The sequence below is a fragment of the Dryobates pubescens genome, chromosome 27 (genome assembly GCF_014839835.1).
Source record: "Dryobates pubescens isolate bDryPub1 chromosome 27, bDryPub1.pri, whole genome shotgun sequence".
Taxonomy (NCBI): domain Eukaryota; kingdom Metazoa; phylum Chordata; class Aves; order Piciformes; family Picidae; genus Dryobates; species Dryobates pubescens.
The window spans coordinates 14,299,279-14,305,278 of record NC_071638.1 but is presented as its reverse complement, the minus strand read 5'-3'; positions in this window follow the sequence as shown (position 1 = coordinate 14,305,278).

Below are 6,000 nucleotides of genomic sequence, written 5' to 3'. Positions count from 1 at the left end.
CAAGGCTACTAAAATCCTCTGTAGGCTATAGTTCATACCTTTGCACCTAACTAACCAAACTCACTAGCTGTCTGAGACCCAGTCTATGACACATATTCTGTGTGCCAGTAAAAATCTGGAGACACAGCATGTTCACCCAACTGGTGATAAGACCAAATTCACTTAGTTTTCAGAACTAATTTCTAACACCTATACCACTTCATACAGTCCAACATGCAGTCATTCAAGATGTATGATTAATGAAGCAAATGACAGAATTAATTTACCTGAGGCAGCTGCTATGGTGCTTGATCAATATATTTTGAGTGGCCAGTTAAATAACACATCCTAAGTGATTTTTCAAGGAAGTATCAGAAAAAAAATGCCATGCTGATTAATGAAAAGAAATATTGATTTGCACAACTTTTCTTTAACATTAAGAAAGAAATGAATTAGTAAAACTTGTGGGATAAGAGCAGTCTGAGCAAGAGTCATGATGGACCCCTTCATGGACAAAATGACCCCTGCCAGTCTCAGTTTCGTTAAGTTTCACTAGCCTAAATTTTATTCACACATGTACTGTCTAAATCGGAAAGAGAGACCCAGAAGGCCAGCATCAGAGCAGATCAGTCCTGCTAATTATAGGGATTCATTCTCTGAGGTTTGATTCCTTGAAACTATTTGTCATTGCTGTCTAATTTCAATTTGATTGGGAGCTGCCGAAGAATGTTGCTACTAATGTAACTGCCAATTTATTTTATTGCTGAATACTATCTCTGTGATCACTTCCTAATCTTCTGATTCCCCATTTGTTAGTGTAACTCTTTCTAAGCATTCAAGATTTAGGACAATGAAACGAGACAATCTTATGCCAATCTTTTCTGTCGTGTTTGTTGTACGATCGCTTTCATTCAGATTTCTATTGTACTTTGTGCCTTCCAATTTGTACCTTTAGTTCCTTGTCATTGACTTTATTTTAATAAAAGTGTCATTTACTTTGGCCTTGGAGTCTAAATTAGACATGCCATGTAGTGCTATACAAGTAGCAAATCTAATTTGCAGTGCAAATGCAAACTCCATTTAGCTTTAATGCAGTAGCAATCAACTGTCCATCTGAATAAATCTCTCATCTCTTTTCTACAGTTTAAGCCTTACTTCTGAAGGAAGCAAGATTTCTGTGTTGCACATGCAGTCTGAGTCTTGCAATAACTTTGAAACCTTGAAAATGTCAACCTATTTTAACAGTGCTCAGTGTTCCAGTGTTCCAGCAAGCTGAGAGGAGCAATGCAGAGTGTAGAGACCCAATCAGTCTCCCACCAAGGGAAAAGAGAACTGCACCTTGGTTCATTTGTATGAATACAGTCTCTCTTAGACATATGTAGACTAGCTTATCAGCTGCCTGTCACCAGTATTCATTAGGCCATGGACTGTCTCATTTTAATTTCACTTCATGTGACTTACCATTTGTAGTCCTTATATGAAACAGTATATTTATGCTGATTGGGTTAGCTCTATTTAAGTAATTTATATGTTAGATTTCTGCAACTTCTTGTTCCTAAGATTTTTGACAGTATTATTACTGAACTGCAGCTTTTTTACTTTTTCAATTTTCATAGTTTTCCCTTAGTCATCTTGAAGTATGTGTACTTGTTCTTTCATGTTGAGTAATACCTTGAAATTTTGCTAAAGAAATCAGAATTTCTCAAACAAAATTTAGAAGTTTGCAATTGTCCTGCAGTGTAGGACTTGATTTACATACAGGCCCATATATATAAATAAGCTTATGAAACTATTTGCTTCCTTTATGAATAGAATCAATCTTACTATTTCTGGACTTGCTAAGCACTGTTGCTCTGGTAAGACACGGGGCCTGGATGTCTAGGTTTATAATTCCTGTTTGCTTTTATTACAAATGCTAAGATAACGGTCATCAAACGCAATAATCTCATTACAAATCATAAAACCACTTGGCTCAGTGAATACTACTGCTTGTTCTTTTTTGAATTCCTACTTCTTCCCCCCTTTTTCTGTTGCACTTCTTGCTGTCCATCTTACTTACAAATTTTTTGAGCAATTGCACCTCATTACACGCTTTCATTCCAAAACTTTCCTGTGCCTTTCTTAACTCTTTCTCCCCTTTTCTCCTGAATCTTTCTCATTCTCACTTTCCTTCTCTGTGACTCCTCCCAGATATTTTTCTTTCAGTCTCCTGTTTTTTTAAACTACTTCCCCTACACTATGGCTTCCCACCCCTTCCTATGCTATATCCAGACAACAGCATGAGTACATATACACACACATACACACACAGACAGCAATGTATATCGCTGTCTAATTTTGTACAGTATTTTCCCCTCACCAGCACATTTTGAGATAAGTATGCTCATTTATCTTTTCCACTGACAGGATTAGGAGTTATGTTTTCTCAACCCTCTACTCTCTCTGTTTTCGAAAGTCTGCATCCTTTGTCATCATCTACAGAAGACAAAGACAGCTGGTAATGCTTTATACTGATTTTAAACTTTACTAGATGCATAAATAGGCATAGCTTTCTGTACACTGGGCTACAGAATACAAACACCTTGTGAATCAGCATGCTGACCAGGTCTGCATTTGGCCTCAGATTGCTTATCCAGATGCATTCTTCTTAATTTCCTAGTGTACATTGTAGAATAATTAAACCCTTAAAATATATATGCCTCAATCAAAAGACTTCTAAAAGCATTCATATAATTGTATTGCATATCTGTTTGCATTTTGTATTAATCAGTTTAAGCAGGGATGAGAACATGAATTAAATTAACTTCAAGTTCATTCTACAGGAAGACTGTAGAGGGGAAAAAATACTGGACTGGAAGAAAAATTAATGTGGTAAGAAGATGAAAATTCATTATATAATACAGTAAGCAAGTCTTTAATTTTTCCTAGTATGTTTGATTAGATTAATTGTTTTGTTAAATAAACTATCTGTACTGTGAGAAGCATACCGTTTTACCCATCTAGGGAACAAAAAGTGAGAAGGGGGAATGCTTATGCAGAATGATGCCTTTCTTAGAGAACAGTATGCAGGACAAATTATCATGCTGTACCTGCTTGTGATCCATGGAAATAAGAATACTGGAACTTCCTAGGTGCTTGAGGCTAAATTTCCAATGATGGAAGGGCCCAAGTCCCAATTAAAACTACCCAAGTACATCTTTTATGCAGTTAGGCTTTTCTTCCTTCTTCCTTGTAAGAGAAGGCTCCTGACCACACTGATTTGATGTCTTGGTGCATAACAAAGGTAATTTCTTGTCATCTGCAGTTTGAAAAGCTTTTTTGTCTCAGTTATTTCTCTTTTTCTCTTTTTTTTTCCCTCTTTTCCTAAAAACATATGCATTTACTCTGTATTCTAACTCTTCTGACAGAAATCTGACAGAAATCTGTCAGAAGAAGGTACAACACTGAAATGGGCAACCTGTATTTCAGTTTCCATGCAGCTTTGCTGGAGACTGAACCACCAGCTCACGCTTTCCACAGAAACGCTGCAATCACAAGCTATATACTTCTAGGGCAGATTATTTTTTCCTGCTTCCATGTGAAGCTGTTTCACTGATTCACCAAGAATCAAAGTTGAAGGGTATAAAGGGAAAAAAAGGAGATGAGATTGAATCTGAGATCAAATAATGGCAACGTTGTCCTAGGGGAGGGATTCATTGCAAAATCTTCCCTTTGCTAAACTTTCTATTAGTGCACCAGAAGGGAATCAGACCTCATGAGAAGTCTAATTAATTATGAGTTTCACTAACTTTGTAAATAAATGAATTATGGGTAAGATAATACACATAGCAGTTTATTTTTATCCCAAAAGAGTAATGAAGCTTTGTGCTAACTGGGGAATAGAGCATGAAGATACAGCTGCTTGTTAGACTGAAATACATATCGACTAAGATTCAGAATTATTCTAGCCCAAGGATTTTCCGTAAGACATTCTCAAGACTAAGGTATAAACATAGTGTAAACATCGCAATTAGGCAAATGTAGATTCAATGCAAATATACTTTAAGATTCCATCAAAACCATGGGGCATATAAATACACACAGTAAATATTGCAAGCAAGTTGATTGGGTTATAAAGCAGCATGAGGAGAACTAATTCACATAATTCCATTTGTAGTGCATAGAAAACTTCCAATGTACATTTTTGCAGTGACTGATCCAAGAAAAAAAGCCAAACAACTTAGTCTGAGTGATCCCACCTTTTATATAATTGGATATAAATAAACAAACAGCACTGGGAATTGCAGCCAGTACTCAGTATTGTTTTTCCTCTTCCCCAAGTTCATCACATTCTCAAGAGAATCAGCTTGTCTTTTTTAATCTCTCTTTATCCCCTTGCATTCCTGATTGAACTGTGACTTTTGCTTAACAAAAGGGGTCTCTAACTTCAAGTTTAGGATTTAGAAATCAAGGTCTTCTGCTTCCTTGGTGAGTGTTCTACCCATCTGGCCATCATGGGTCCCCCAATGGGGACTTAATGTGCCTGAAACAGTCTGAAATTTTTCACACTTCTATGTCTAAAATTTGTTAAACCTGAAGTTTATGAAGTTCATCATGGCAATTTCCCAGTGAGAACATTAGATATTAATGACATCAGGAAGATTAACTAACACTGATGTACTAAGGAGTGGTGGAATTTTGCAGTGAAAGGCTTTGATCAACTGTTATTTGTGACACTGGCCCACATTACATGTGAGATCCTTCAGCGTTTATGCAACTTTACCTGCATCTCTGCAAGACTGAACTCTGCTCAGTGCAGCATCACAGCATTAATTAACTCCAACTTAGAATTATTTTCTCCTAGGAAAAATTACTTTGAAGCCATGGGCCTCATCCAAAATGCATCCCTAATACAGAAAAAAATGTCAGTGGTCACAGCACATGAGGAAAAGTTTTACTAATCAAATCTTACAGCTCTTAGATATATAAACAGATGGCAAGATATCTCAGCAGGTGTTACTACCAGCCCTTTGGCAGAACAAAACCTCTCAGTGGACACTAAACCTACTATCTGAGATAATGCTTCAATATCCTTGACCAGTGAATACCTCCCTTGCTAGAATATTTCATTATACATTTTGGAAGCATAATCCAGTAACTAAGAGAAACTGTTCTGAATTTTGGATTTCTCAAAGTCGTTAACCACAACAGAGAAACAATTAAAAAAAGAATTTGATCACTGAGTTGTAACAGAAATCTCAGTTCAAAACATCTCACCAGTTCCGTATCATCTAAAAGCCAATGAATAAATAAAGACGCTGTTTCAAAGTCTGCCGGTTATGAGGAGAACATTAGCCAGAGAACAAAAGCTGAACTCAAAAAACCTCCTCTAGTAATGTATTTTATGCCTATAATTTACATGAAATGTATCAAAAGCATTTTGATCCACACCATATGTGGTTTAGCTGTGAGATTCCATGTTCACTGGATTCAAGCTAATTATGAATTGTGTGAAGAGTTACTATTTTAAAAATCTTTTATTTTCATTGAATCGTATCTATGTAAGACAGAAAGTTTAGTTGGCTATAGCTCCATCATTTTTATTCAGTAAGTTTTATTATAAGGTATTTATAGATCTCAATTATCATTCATATTTAATGAAGGAATATTCTGTTTTTCAAAGTCAGGAAACATCATCTGCTTGTTCTTCATTTGCACAATGAATCTCAAATTGAATCTTAGTCCCAGTTTATCCTGTTGGATGAACAACGGCAGGAATGCATTGTGAAGTGAGATTTACTGGGATCTTTGACACCTTAGTTCTTATATGAAATGGCCAGTTACTGGCTGTATGCACTTGCCTCTGCAGGTACCCTCATGACGGCATCTTCTGCTAGGTCAGGTGGAACTACCTAATCTGCCCTGGAAGCTTTTATCTGTAGCATAGACACACTGCACATGAGTGGCTATCTGACTGGTCAAAGGGTTGCGTGCATTTCCTTGCTCACATTCACTAGATTATAAACTACATGATGCGTTAAA